Source organism: Equus przewalskii, chromosome 21 (genome assembly GCF_037783145.1).
Source record: "Equus przewalskii isolate Varuska chromosome 21, EquPr2, whole genome shotgun sequence".
Lineage (NCBI taxonomy): Eukaryota > Metazoa > Chordata > Mammalia > Perissodactyla > Equidae > Equus > Equus przewalskii.
In genome coordinates, this window is record NC_091851.1 from 18,897,788 (window position 1) to 18,913,662 (window position 15,875).

A 15,875-nucleotide genomic window follows, 5' to 3' on the forward strand; every position below is an offset into this window, starting at 1 on the left:
TCTCAATTTTTAAAACTTTGTATAGGGCAAGCAAAACATATTCACAAGGCCGAATTCAGCCCGTAGGCCTTGAGTTTGTGAACTCTGCTGTGTAGTTTTGGTTTTGGTTTTAGAACTATGGTTACCTTTTAAATGAGTTCGGATGCTTTCCATCTTTTTTTTTTTTGGTCTATACTCTGGATCAGTTTATAAAGCAGAGAAATTATCTGTACAAGTTTAGATGGAGTTCCATCTCCATTGCCATCAGGGTCTGAGGCCTTTTTTTGAAGACAGAGTTCCATATTTTTAGGATTTCTTCTAGAGCCAGTTTTTGTTATTTATATTCCTATAAAATCATACATTTAATCTAGGTTTAAGTGAATTCTCTTATAGATTTTTCTGTTTTAACCTTGGCCTATCAATATTTTTTTATCTCATTCTTAGTATTTTCTTGGTAGGTTGGTTGGTTGATATCATTTCTTTTCTGGATTTTTTTTTTTAAGATTTTATTATTTTTTCATTTTTTCTCCCAAAGCCCCCCAGTACATAGTTGTGTATTTTTAGTTGTGGGTCCTTCTAGTTGTGGCATGTGGGATGCCGCCTCAGCCTGGCTTGATGAGTGGTGCCATGTCCGCGCCCAGGATTCGAACTGGTGAAACCCTGGGCCGCCGAAGTAGAGCATGCGAAATTAACCACTCGGTCACGGGGCTGGCCCCTTGTTTGTTTTAATTCCTCTATTTTTGTTTGACCTTTATTAATTCCTTCTTATGGTTTATTTTGTTTGATTCATTATTTTCCCGACTTCTAAAGTGAATTCTTCTGTTCATTTATTTTCATAATTCTTTTTACATTGATAATACAAGTATTGAAGATTATTAATTTTTCTCTCAGTACAAGGCTTTTTCCCACCAAAGTGATTAATTTGTAAGTGTTCTGTGATTTGTTTTGGCTACCTCCTGGATCTAAGTCATTTCAAAGATTATTTGTTGAATTTCCAAGTAGTTAGTTGTCCTTTTTTTAATTTAATTTTATTTTTTTTAAAGATTGGCACCTGGGCTAACAACTGCTGCCAATCTTTTTTTTTTTTTTTCAAGGATTGGCACCTGGGCTAACAACTGATGCCAGTCTTTTTTTTTTTTTTTCCTGCTTTGTCTCCCCAAACGCCCCCCTACCCCCGTACACAGTTGTATATCTTAGCTGCAGGTCCTTCCAGTTGTGGGTAGTTTTCTTTTATCGTCTTACTGTTGAGTTAATTTTGTTGCATTATGGTCACAGAACATGGTCTATTTCTACTCTTTTGAATGTTCTTTATGACATAATAAACAATCAGTATATCTAAAAGTAGATATTCCAGATTCGTTTGAAAAGAATGTTTTCTCTGTAAGATACAAAGTTCTAAACATATATTTATTATTTGTTAATGGTACTGTTTATATTCTCTCTCTCTTTTTTTCAACTACTGATCTGTTAAATTCTAAGAGAGGTATATTAGGCTCCCACCATGGTTATGTTTTTACCAGATTCTATGTTTCTAATAAACTTTGCTTCTGTATTTTAATGTTATATTAAGTAAAGTTTCATATCTGTTATATCTTATTTGGTAATATATATCTCTAATTTTTTTAATCACTATAAAACATCATTGTTCTATATAACTTTTTTTTTCCTTCATTTCTACCTGTTTTGAAACTGGCACTCCTACTTTCTCTTTGATAATATTTGCCCTCTATATTTTTGTCCATTTTCTTATTGTCACCCTCATTTAAAAATTTCTCAGAGTCATTTTAAATGTTTTCTTATAAACAGCATATAGCTGATTATTGTTTTATGTAGTCTTAGAGTCTCTCTCTCTTTTTTTTTAAAGATTGGTACCTGAGGTAACATCTGTTGCCAATCTTTCTTTTTTCTTCTTCTTCTCCCCAAAGCCCACCAGTACATGGTTGTCTATTCTAGTTGTAGGTCCTTCTTGTTGTGGCATGTGGGATGCCGCCTCAGCATGGCTTGATGAGCGGTGCCATGTCTGCGCCCAGGATCCAAACCGGCGAAACCCTGGGCCGCCAAAGCGGAGTGCGCGAACCTAACCACTCGGCCATGGGGCTGGCCCCAGAGTCTCTTTAAATTGGGGGATTTAAGACATTCATTTTTCTTAAATTAACTTTAAATCTTGTTCCTACCATTTTATTTTACATTTCTTTCATTTGCTTTCTTATGACTATCCTGACCCTTTTTTCCTTTCTAGATTTTACTGAAATTATCTTTCTTTGCTTTGTTTTCCCCCTTCCTAATGACAAAAGTTAATACATCCCATTTGTGGCTCGCTACATTTTAACACACATATTTGTTGTTTGATTTATTTGTTTATTTTTTTGTAGATGCTTTTTATCAAGTTGAGGATGTTTATCAAATTTATGAAGTTCCCTTCTATTCCTGTATTTCTAGGAGTTTTTATAATGAATGGGTGTTGAATTTTGTCAAATGCTTTATTTTGAATCAGTTGATATGATCATTTGTTAGTTTCTTCTTTAGCCATTTAAGACAGTGGATTACATTGATTTTTTTGAATATGAAACCTACTTTGCATCCCTAGTATAAACCTCACTTGGTCATAGTGTAAAATTCCTTTTATAAGTTGTTGAATTCTACTTGCTGATATTTTGTTAAGAATTTTTGTGTCAATGTTCATGAGACACCGTCCTTAACTGGTCTGGCTATCAGGGTAGTATAGTAGTCCCCCTTAACCATGGTTTTGCTTTCTGTGGTTTCAGTTACCTGCAGTCAAACAGGGTCCAAAGATATTAAATGGAAAATTCCAGAAATGAACAATTCATAAGTTTTAAATTGCATGCTGTTCTGATTAGCATGATGAAACCTTGCACTGCCCTGCTCCATCCTACTTGAGATATGAATCATTGCTTTGTCCAGCATATCCACACTGTCCACACTACCCTCCTGTTAGTCACTTAATAGCCATCTCGATTATTAGATCTACTGTCTTGGTAGCACAGTGCTTGTGTTCAAGTAACCCTTATGTTACTTAATATTGGCCCCAAAGTGCATGAGTAGTGATGCCGGCAGTTCAGATATGCCAAAGAGAAGCCATAAAGTCCTTCCTGTAAGTGAAAAGGTGAAAGTTCTCCACTTAAGGAAAGAAAAAAATTGTGTGCTGAGGTTGCTAAGATCTGTGGTAAAAATGGATCTTCTATCTGTGAAATTGTGAAGAAGGAGAAGGAAATTCATGCTAGTTTTGCTGTCACACCTCAATACGTATATATGAAAACGCATAGTGTATATAGGGTTTGGTACTATCCATGTGTGGATGTTTTTAAGCATCCACCAGGGGTCTTGGAATGTATCCTCCATGGATAAGGGGGGACTACTGTATATTGGGAGAGTTGGTGATAGTTTCTGGTTTTTGAGGAATTCGTCTATTTTATTTCTGTTGCTAAATTTATGTGTGTATATCCTTATTATCCTTTTGATGTCTGCAGCATCTGTAGTGATATCTCTTGTTTAATTCTTGATATTGGTAATTTGTGTCCTCTCTTATCATTCTTGCTAGATGTTTGTCAATTTTATCAATCTTTTCAAAGAACAAAGCTAGCTTTTTGTTTTGTTGGTTTTCTCTATTGTTTCCCTGTTTTCAATTTCATTGATTTCTTCTCTTTATTATTTCCTTCTTTTTGCTTAACTTGGGTTCATTTTACTCTTTTGCTAGATTCTTGATGTAGGAGCTTAGATTATTGATTTGAGATTCTCCTTTTCTAATGTATTCATTTTAGTGCTATGAATTTCCCTCTGGGCACTGCTTTACCTATAGCCCCCAAATGTTGATATGTTGCATTTACATTTTCAATCAATTTACTGTGTTTTTTTAATTTCCCTTAAGACCTCTTTTTGATTCATGCATTATTTAGAAGTGTGTTGATTAGTTTTAAAGTATTTGGAGATTTTCCTGTTACCTTTCTGTTATTGATTTCTAGCTTGATTCCGTTGTGTGTGGGAACATATTCTATATAACTTCAATTTTTAGAAATTTGTTGAGGTTTGTTTTATGATCTAGGATATGGTCTATCTTGTTATATGTGCCATGGGCACTTGAAAGAATGTATTCTGATTTTATTAGGTAGAGTGTTCCGTAAATTTTGGTTACAATCTATTGGTTAATGTGTTGCTGAGTTTTTCTTTATGCTCCTAATTTTCTATCTAGTTGTTCCATCAATGGTTGAGAGAGGCTATTGAAATCTCCAAGTATAATGGTGAACTAGACTATTTCTCCTTTGTCTGATATTAATATTTTTTTGATGTTAATATAGCCACTGTCATTTCTGATGAGAAATCTGCTCTCTTTCAAATTGTTTTTCCCCTAAGGTACTATACATTTGTCTCTTATTGCTTTCAAGATTTTTTTTCCCTTGTCTTTAGTTTTTAAGAAGTTTGACTAGGATGTGCCTGGGTGTAGATTTCTTTGGGTTTATTCTGTTTGCTCAGCTTCTTGAATTTGTACAGTTATGTCTTTTGCAAAATTTAGGAAGTTTTTATTCATTTCTTTGACTACTTTTTCAGCTCTGCCCTCTTTCTCTTCTCCTTCGAATTCAATGGCATGGATGTTAAATTTTTTATTGTAGTCCACTTATCTCTAAGGCTCTGTTCATTTTTCTTCAGTCTATTTTCTCTCTGTTGTTCAGATTGGGTAGTTTTCTATTCTTCTTCTTTTTTTTTAATTTTATTTTTTTCCTTTTTCTCCCCAAAGCCCCCTGGTACATAGTTGTGTGTTCTTAGTTGTGGGTCCTTCTAGTTGTGGCATGTGGGATGCTGCCTCAGCATGGCTTGATGAGTGGTACCATGTCTGCACCCAGGATTCGAACCGACGAAACACTGGGCTGCCTGCAGCAGAGCACATGAACTTAACCACTCAGCCACGGGGCTGGCCCCATTTTTTTTTTTTTTTTTATAGGAAGGTTAGCCCTGAGCTAACTACTGCCAATCCTCCTCTTTTTTTTTTTTTGCTGAGGAACACTGGCCCTGAGCTAACATCCATGCCCATCTTCCTCTTACTGTATATGTGGGACACCTACCACAGCATGGCATTTGCCAAGTGGTGCCATGTCCGCATCCAAGATCCAAGCTGGTGAATCCCGGGCTGCCGAGAAGCAGAACATGCGAACTTAACCACTGCGCCACCAGGCCAGCCCCTCTATTATTCTGTCTTTTAGTTCACTGATGCTTTCCTCTTTCCCCCAGTTCTGCTGTCAAGCCCATCCAATGAGTTTTCTGTGTTTTTTTAAATTTTTTTTAAGGAAAATTGGCAGCTAACATCTGCTGCCAATCCTTCTCTTTTTGCTGAGGAAGACTGGCCCTGAGCTAACATCCATGCCCGTATTCCTCTACTTTGTATGTAGGACGCCTGCCGTAGCACTGCTTGACAAGCAGTGCGTAGGTCCGCACCCAGGATCTGAACCAGCAAACCGTGGGCCACTGAAGCAGAACATGCAAACTTAGCTGCTGCGCCATTGGGCCGGCCCCAGTTCACTGAGTTTTTTATTTCAAAATTGTATTTTCTAGTTCTAAAATTTCTATTTTGTTCTTCTTTATGTCATTTGTTTCTTTGCTGGGATTTCCCATGTTTTCATTGGTTTCAAGAATGTTCATAATTGCTTGTTGAAATATTTTTATGCTAGCTGCTTTAAAATACTTGTCAGTTAATTCTAAGATTACTGTCTTCTCAGTTTTGGCATTTGTTGATTCTTTTTCCCATTCAGTCTGTGATCTTCCTACTTCTTGGTATGATGAGTGATTTTTAACTGAAACCTGGACATTTTGTGTTAATTATGTTATAAGAATCTGGATTTTGTTTAAACCTTCTGTGTTATCTGGCTTCCTCCAACACTGCTCTGGCAGCAAAAAAAATAGAGCATCTCCTCATTACTGCCAGGTGAGGCTAGAAGTCCAGGTTCCCCCTTCAGCCTTTGTTGACACAGTGGAGTAAGGGAGCTTCTTGTTATTGCTGGGCAGGAATGGGAGTTCCAGCTCTCCACTAGGCTTTCACTGATACCTCCTTGGCTGGGAGGAGTAGGAGTGCTCGTTGCTGCTGGGTGGTGGTAAAATCCTGATTCTCTGTTAGACCTCCTCTGTCATCACCCGAGTGGCAAGGCATTCAGTCACCCTGTTACTGCTGGATAGAGGTGACTGATACTGTATCCACTGATACTGCAGAGATGGGGCCTCGTTACCACCTGGCAGGATAAAATTTCCATCTTCCTACTTGGCCTTTTCTGACACTGCCTAGCAGGGCATCTTTGGGCACTTTGTTACATCCTGGCAAGGGTGGAAATCTAGCTCTCCATTCAGTCTTTGCTGGCATGTGATGGGATGGGCCCCAGTTTTTTCTGGGATGTTTAGCTGGAGTAGAGCAGTTACTGTCAAAGTTGTCTGTCTTGCAAGACTACCCCTTTTGTTGTGGTCCTGTGGCCAGAGAGAACAGGGACTTTTTTTGTCTTCACCTGTTCTCATTTCTGGTTTGCCAACTTGTCCAGCCCTGAGTCTGGGATAGATGAGACAAAAAGAAATCCCAGGGAACTCACCACTATGTTGTTCCTTGGGTCCTGAGGTTCTTAGCTAGTGTGCCTTCTTCTCACCATCTTTCAGAGTCTTCTCATAGACTTCTCATTGTTTTATATATAATGTCCAGAGTTTCTAGTGGTATTTAGATGGAGAAATAGGGAAATGTCTACTCCATGTGTCTGCAATCAGAAGTCTACCCGACTGTCTTTTGATGGAGGTATAGACAGTGACCTCTATTGTCTTGTATTATTCAGTATTTTCCTTAATAATGATGATAACTAACATTTCTCAAGTATACACTATGTACCCAGGTACTGTTCTGAGTGCTTTTCAGTATTGAGTCATTTAATTCCTATGAAACTCTATGAAGTAATTACTACTATTATTCTATCTTATTAGATGAGGAAACTGAGATGTAGAAAAGATAAGTAATATGCTCAGTCACTGCCAAATCCATGATTAAATCCCAGGCTCTCTGACTCCATAAGCCCAAGCCCACTCTATTATCTGTGGCCTAGGATATCTGATAACAGTTCTATTTGCCTTCCATTGTAGTAACTTGGCTTTTCTTTCTGGAAATTTGTCAGGTTCTTAATTCTAGAATTCAGAAATTTTACCAATATATGTCTGTTTTTTTTCCTAATAATTCTCTCTGGCACCCAGCACATCCTTTTGATGTGAAAGCTTAGATTTTTCTATTGCTTGCTGACATATTTTTGAAATTTTAAAAGTTTCTTATCATCTACCCACTCAAAGATTTTTTAGAAAATAATGTTTCAAGAGGCCATAAAGATATTCAGTAAAGAACAAAGAAGTGAGTTACTTCTAATTTGCCAAAAGCTTTCTTTTTTCTTTTCTTTTCTTTTTTTTCTGGTGAGGAAGATTGGCCCTGAGCTAACATCTGTTGCCAGTCTTCCTCTTTTTGCTTGAGGAAGAGTGGCCCTGAGCTAACATCCATTCTAGTCTTCCTCTGTTTTGTATGTGGGATACCACCACAGCATGGCTTGATGAATGGTGTGTAGGTCTGTGCCTAGGATCCAAACCCACGAAACCCAGGCCGGAGCATGTAAACTTAACCACTGTGCTACTGGGCTGGCCCAAAAAGCTTTCTTTTTTTAATGAACAACTTAGAGGAAAAAATTATAAACATCATCGTCAAGTTGTGAGAGATGGTTCAACCTTAAGACTTCCAGTTCTGAGTTGTATGACACTGGAAGACTTGCTAGAACACAGCTTTTGGTATCAAGAAGAAAACTGAGATGATAAGAAAAGTTAGCTATCTCACCACAGTCAACAGCCCTTGTTGCTTTTAATTATTTCAAAAAGTAGAAGACAATTTCATAAAACAATAACTATTAAAATGTATCATTGTGCTTATGACATATAAAGATGTAATCTATATAATAATAATAGCACAAAAAGAAGAGGAGGGAATGGAGCTATATCAGATCAAGGAAATAATACCAGATGGTAACTTGAATCCACAGGTAGGAAGGAAGAGTACTGAAAAGAGTAAATATGTAGGTAAACATAAAAGACTCTATAAATATATTTTCTCCTTTTTTATCGTCTTTAAAAGTCATAAAAGTGTATAAAGCAAAAATTGTCATGCTGTATCATTGGGTTTATAACATATATAGGACATAACATGAAAATAATATCACAAGGACTGGGGAAGGAATGTAACTATATTGGAGCATAGTTTCTGTATTTCACTGGAATTAAATTAGTATTACTCTGAAGTACATTGTCATAAGATACATATTGTAATCCCTAGAGTAACCACTAAGAAAAAAACTAAAATATATATTGTTTAAAAATCTACAAAACTCTCCTGGGCATTTAGGTTCACACAAAAACCTGTATGAGAATATTCATAGCAACTTTTTTTGTAATATCCCAAAACTGGAAACAACCTAGATATCCTTAAGCAGATGAATCGTTAAACGAACTGCGGTACATACGTAACCATGGAATACTACTCAACAATTAAATGAAGAAACTATTGACACATGCAAAAACCTGGAAGAATCTCCAGAGAATTATGCTAAGTGAAGAGAGTTAACTCCAAAAAAAGAATATTGAGGTATAGATGAGCCAAGTACTGACATCTAGGCAGTAATATCCTGGGAACAACACTCAGAGTTGCTGACTGCAAACCTGTCCCTTTTGCCACCACATCACTTTCTGTCTGGCTGGCTATTTCTTCTCTATTAGCCCTCCCAGCATAAATATTTAATCCCTTGTTTCCTAAAGTGAAAGTTATTTTACCAAGCCAAATTTGTCTGGTGAGGGATATCTCCAAGGAATTGAAGAACAGTCATCTACATCTTGACTGTAGCAAGGGTCATCAAGTGAGACCCTGTCAGCAATGTGGAAGTTGGGTTAAGTTTTGTGCAGTAATATTCTTATAGCTCTACAATGTAGGTGGTGGACATATTTAGTAAAGTATTCCTTAATTCCTTCCTTCCCTTCCCAGAAGATCTGAGTGTAGAAAAAAGGTAATTATATATTTGAGTAAAAGTACTTGCAAGAAAATGGCTGAAAGTTCAAAACTAAATATTACCCATTATTTATGTTTGGAAGTTCTCAGAGAGCAGTTTCCGTGAGATGAAGTTGTTCTTTGTAGCTGTTGACTTCCTGGTATAAGTTATTAGAAGCTAGAAATTTAAGTAATAAGACTTAGGTTTCAGATACAGCCAGTCAGCATCTCGCTGGTGTCTAAAATATAAATACAGTCACACCCCACATGACAACATTTCTGTCAACAACACGTATATGACAGTGGTCCCATAAGATTATAAGGGAGCTGAAAAATTCCTATCTCCAAGTGATGTTGTAGCTGTCATGACATCATAGTGCAACACATTATTCACATGTTTATGGTAGTGCTGGTGTAATCAAACCTACTGCTTCATCCCGATATTGAAATGGTGTTTCTCCCTCCAAACACCACCTCTTGGATCCAACCAATGGATCAAGGACTTATAGCAGCTTTTAAGGCCCACTGCCTGTGGAGGATCTTTCCCCAGGCTATTGCTGCAACTGAGGAAGACATTGATGCAATTCTGGAAGGATTACAACATCTATGACTGCATCAAGAACCTGCTTAGGCTTGGGATGATGTCACTAAGGAGTATATGAATGGCATCTGGAAGAAGACACTCAAGAGGTTCGTCCATGACTTCAAAGAACTTGCCAAGGATGAGGAGGTTGCAAAAATCAACAAGGCTGTGGTTGAGATTGCAAACGTTTTTAACCAGGGTGTTGAGAGGATGACATTGAGGAGCTCCTAGAGGTGGTTCCTGAAGAATTAACTAATGAGGAGTTGTTGGAACTGGAACAGGAACACATAGCTGAAGAGGAGGCAAGAGAAAAGGAAACTACAAAAGAAGCAGCTCCAAGAAAATTCACAGTGAAAGGTTTAAAAGCAGCTTTTGCAGACCTCAACAAGCTCCTTAAAACCTTTGAAAACATGGACCCTAACACTGAAAAGGTTTTCATTAATAGAGAAGAATGTTCATGGTGCATTATCTGCTTACAAGCAAATTTGTGATGAAAAAAATAACCACCATGGACATATTTCTGAAGAGAGTGCACTTCTTCAAGGAGAGCCGCAGGGAGCTCCTTCAGAAGGTATGCTGGAGGAAGGGACTGTTATCATAGGAGATAAGAGCTCCATGTGTGTTATAGCCCCTGAACACCTTCCAGTGGATCAAGATGTGGAGGTAGAAGACAGTGATATTGATGATCCTGACCCTGTGTAGGCCTAGGCTAATGTGTGTATGTTTTAGTTTTAACGAAAAAGTTTGAAAAGTAAAAAAATAAAAATAAATTTTCAAAACAGAAAAAAAGCTTATAGAATAACGATATTTAAGAAAGAAAATGTTTTTGTACAACTGTACAATGTGTGTTTTTACAAGCTAAGTCTGTTACAAAAGAATCAAAAAGTTAAAAAGTTTATAGTTACAATAAGGTTAATTTATTATTGAAGAAAGAAAATTATTTTTTTATAAATTTAGTATGGCCTAAGTGTACAGTGTCTATAAAGTCTACAGTAGTGTATAGTAATGTCCTAGGCTTTCGCATTCACTTGCCACTCACTCACTGACTCACCCAGAGCAACTTCCGTCCTGCAGGCTCCATTCATGATAAGTGCCCTATACAGGTGTACCTTTTTCTTTTCTTCTTCTTCTCCCCAAAGCACCCCAGTACGTAGTTGTATATTCTAGTTGTGAGTCCTTCTAGTTGTGCTATGCGGGATGCCGCCTCAGCATAGCTTGATGAGCAGTGCCGCCTCAGCATAGCTTGATGAGCAGTGCTAGGTCCATGCCAGGATGTGAACTGGCAAAACCCCAGGCCAGCAAAGCGATGTGCATGAACTTAACCACTCAGCCACAGAGCCGGCCCCCAGGTGTACCATTTTTTACCTTTTATGCCATATTTTTACTGTACCTTTTCTATGTTTAGATACACAAATAATTACCATTGTGTTACAGTTGCCTACAGTATTCAGTATAGTAACATTCTGTACAGGTTTGTAGCCTAGGACCAATAGGTATACCATAGAACCTACCACAGAGGTTATGTGGTAGATCATCTAGGTTTGTGTAAGCAAACTCTGTGATGTTTGCAGACCAATGAAACTGCCTAACGATGCATTTCTTAGAACGTTTCCCCCTTGTTGAGCAATGCATGACTGTATACTCTTCTGGGAACGAACAAGAACAGTAAAGATCTATAAATGCAATTTAAATTTACTTGTATAAATAAAATGTCTTTTGTTTGGTAGGTTTTTGTTTAGTTTTGATTTTGGCAGTAGTCATTGTTAGTATTCAGTTATCATTATGTGGTCTTGATAATCAGGCCTGGCGGTTGCTCTTTATTTTGTAATGAATAAAAATGACAAGGAAAGTTCCGGCCAGAAGGTGTGATGAGCCACTTTATCACTATAGCTCATCACCTAAAGGAGGGGGCAGCCTTCACTCATGCAGTTTTAACTGTGTAGTAATGAAGAAGTATTACCAAACGAATCTACAGAAATAGTCCCTTTTTGAATGTTTAAACAATGTTTGTTTTTTGATTATAAAAGCAACGCGTGGGAAAGACTGTAGAGCATATAGGCTGAGGGCACTCACTGTAGAGGTAGAGAGGCCTCGGCTCCTGTACATACTTGGTCAGTCATGGCTCTATGACCAAAACTCTAAGCTTTGGTTTCCTTAACTATAAAATGGGGAGATATAATGGTGCCTACTTATAGAACTTTTATGTGAGGATTAAATGAAATAAAGCCAATAAAATGCTTAGAATAAGGCTTGACTTAATAAAGGGGGTTAAAAAAAAGAAAATCAAAATGACTAGTAAGCCACAAGCCACTGTTAACATTTTGATATGTTGGCTTTCAGGCTTTTTTCTGCCACATTCACAAGTGCACAGAACCTGTATGTACACAAACATAGATACATATATGCCCACTTTTTTCAATCTCTTATAAAATTGGGATCATATTTTAAAATTTATGTCCTTAGTTTTTCCCACGTCTTTATATTTCCCTTGACATTAGAATTTATTGAAAACAGATTTTCATGACTCTACATAATTATTTAATCATTATCTTGTTGTGAGATATCTAAGTTATTTCCAATGTTTTACTATTATACATATTGTAACTTTAATGGTTAGAGTTTTTAAAATCTCAAGACTTGTCCCCGTTTTTTGCACTTCTTTGAGGTTGAACTTTCTCATATGTTTATTGATTGCTGGCATTATTTTAGTGAAATACCTTTACTTAAAATTGAGGTCATAATAGTTTATAACATTGTAAAATTTCATTTGTGCATTATTATTTGTCAGTCACCATATATATGTGCCCCTTTATCCCTTATGCCCACTTTTCAGCCCCCTTCCCCTCTGGTAACTACTAATCTATTCTCTTTGTCCATATGTTTGTTTATCTTCCAATTATGAGTGAAATCTTACAATTGTCTTTCTCTGTCTGGCTTATTTCGCTTAACATAATACCCTCAAGGTCCATCCATGTTGTTGCGATTGGGACAATTTTGTCTTTTTTTTAAGGCTGAGTAGTATTCCATTTTATATATATATATATATATATCACATCTTCCTTATCCATTCATCAGTTGATGGGCACTTGGGTTGCTTCCACATCTTGGCTATTGTGAATAATGCTGCAATGAACATAGGGGTGCATCAGTCTCTCTGAATTGTTGATTTCAAGTCCTTTGGAAAAATACCCAGTAGTGGGATAGCTGGGTCATATGGTATTTCTTTTTTTTTTTTTTAAGATTTTATTTTTTTTCTTTTTTCTCCCCAAAGCCCCCCCCGGTACATAGTTGTATATTCTTCATTGTGGGTCCTTCTAGTTGTGGCATGTGGGACGCCGCCTCAGCATGGCCTGAAGAGCAGTGCCATGTCCGGGCCCAGGATCCAAACTGGCGAAACCCTGGGCTGCCAAAGCAGAGCGCGCAAACTTAATCCCTCAGCCACAGGGCTGACCCCTCATTGTAGTTTTGATTTGCATTTCCCTAATGATTAGTGATGTTGAATATATTTTCACATGCCTGTTGACCATCTCTATATCTTTGGAAAAATGGCTGTTCATATCCTCTGCCCATTTTTTGATTGGGTTGTTTTGTTGTTGTTGTTGTTGAGTTGTATGAGTTCTTTATGGATTTTGGAGATTAACCCCTTGTCAGATATATGATTTGCAAATATTTTCTCCCAGTTAGTGGGTTGTCTTTTCATTTGTTCGTGGTTTCTTTTGCCTTGCAGAAGCTCTTTAGTCTGATGAAGTCCTATTTGTTTATTTTTTCTTTTGTTTCCCTTGCCTAGACATGGTATTCAAAAAGATCCTTTTAAGACTGATGTCAAAGAGTGTACTACCTATATTTTCTTCTAGGAGTTTTATGGTTTCACATCTTACCTTCAAGTCTTTAATCCATTTTTAGTTAATTTTTGTGTATGGAGAAAGATGATGGTCTGCTTTCATTCTTTTGCATGTGGCTGTCCAGTTTTCCCAACACCATTTATTGAAGACTTTCCTTTCTCCTTTCCTTTGTATGTTCTTAGCTCCTTTGTCAAAGATTAGCCATCCATAGATGTGTGGTTTTATTTCTGGGCTTTCAGTTCTGTTCCATTGATCTGTGTGTCTGTATTTGTACACAGTACCATGCTGTTTTGATTACTATAGCTTTCTAGTATATTTTGAAGTCAAGGATTGTGATGCCTCGGGCATTGTTCTTTTTTCTCAGGGTCTTTTGTTACCCCACATAAATTTTAGGATTCTTTGTTCCATTTCCATGAAGAATGTCATTTGGATTCTGATTGGGGTTGCATTGAATCTGTAGATTGCTTTAGGTAGTATAGACATTTTTACTGTGTTTATTCTTCCAATTCAGTGTGCATAGAATATCTTTCCATTTCCTTATGTCATCATTGATTTCTTTCAATAATGTCTTATAGTTTTCATTGTATAGGTCTTTCACCTCCCTGGTTAAATTTATTCCTAGATATTTTATTCTTTTTGTTGCGATTGTAAATGAGATTGTATTCTTGAGTTCTCTTTCTGGTAGTTCATTATTAGAGTATAGAAATGCAACTGATTTTTTAAAGCTGATTTTGTACCCTGCAACTTTGCTGTAGTTGTTGATTATTGTAATAGTTTTCCAATGGATTCTTTAGGGTTTTCTATATGTAAAATCATGTCATCTGCAAACAGTGGGAGCTTGACTTCTTCCTTTCCAGTTTGGATTCCTTTTATTTCTTTTTCTTGCCTAATTGCTCTGGCCAAACCTCCGATACTGTGTTGAATAAGAGTGGCAAGAGTGGCACCATTGTCTGTTCCTGTTCTCAGAGAGATGGCTTTCAGCTTCTCCCTGTTGAGTGTGATGTTGGCTGTGGGTTTGTCATATATGGGATTGGCATATTTTCCTTCTATACTCATTTTATTGAGAGTTTTTATCATAAATGGATGTTGGATCTTATCAAATGCTTTCTCTGCATCTATTAAAATGATCATATGTTAATGTTAATTTTGTGTATCACAATTGATTTGCAGATGTCAAGCCATCCCTGCATCCCTGGTATAAATCCCACTTGATCATGGTGTATGATCCTTTTAATGTATTGCTGCATTCAGTTTGCCGATATGTTCTCCTTGTCTGGCTTTGGGATCAGGGTGATGTTGGCCTTGAAGAATGTGTTAGAAAGTGTTCCATCTTCAATTTTTGGAATAGTTTGAGAGGGAGAGGTATTGTCTTCTTTGAATGTTTGGTAGAACTCTCAAGAGAAGCCATCTGGTCCTGGACTTTTTATTTTGGGGGAGGTTTTTGATTAATGTTTCAATCTCTTCGCTTGTACTTGGCCTATTCAGATTCTCTATTTCTTCTTGATTCAGTTTTGGGAAGTTATATGAGTCTAAGAATTTATCCATTTCTTCTACATTGTCCACTTCATTGGCATATAGTTTTTCATAGTATTCTCTTATAATCCTTTGTATTTCTGTGGTATCCATTGTAATTTCTCCTCTTTCATTTCCAATTTTATTTGAGCCTTCTCTCTTTTTTTTCTCAGTCTGGCTAAGGGTTCGTCAATTTTGTTTCTCTTCTCAAAGAACCAGCTCTTAGTTTCATTGATCCTTTCTACTGTTTTATTGGTTTCAATTTCATTTATTTCTCGTCTAATATTTATCATTTCCCTCCTTCTGCTGAGTTTGGACTGTGTTTGTTCTTCTTTTTCTAGTTCTGTTAGGTATAGCTTAAGATTGCTTATTTGAGATTTTTCTTGTTTGTTAAGGTGGGCCTGTATTGCTAGGAATTTCCCCTCTTAGGACTGCTTTTGCTGCATCCCATATGAGTTGGTATAGTATATTTTCATTTTCATTTGTCTCCAGGTATTTTTTGACTTCTTTAATTTCTTCAGTGATCCATTGGTTGTTCAGTAGCATGTTGTTTAGTCTCCACATATTCGTGACTTTCCCAGCTTTCTTCTTGTAGTTGAATTCTAGTTTCTTAGCATTATGGTTGGAAAAGATGCTTGATATGATTTCAGTCTTCTTAAATTTATTCAGTCTTGCCTTGTGTCCCACCCTATGGTCTATCTTTGAGAATGTTCCATGTGCACTTGAGAAGAATGTACAATCTGCTGTTTTGGGATGGAGTGTTCTGCATATATCTATTAAGTCCATCTGGTCAAGTTTTTCATTTGATTCTACTGTTTCCTTGTTGACTTTCTGTCTGGATGATCTATCTATTGATGTAAGTGGAGTGTTAAGGTCCCCTACTATTATTGTGTTGCTTTTAATTTCTTCTTTTAGG

At 36.9% G+C, this 15,875-nt stretch overlaps 1 protein-coding gene across 4 annotated transcripts in view; it reads left to right on the forward strand.

Moving 5' to 3' along the window:
- Window positions 1-15,875, forward strand: part of RNF24 (ring finger protein 24) — a 72,502-nt gene that overhangs the window by 21,418 nt on the left and 35,209 nt on the right. The gene's annotated exons all lie outside the window — the stretch shown is intronic.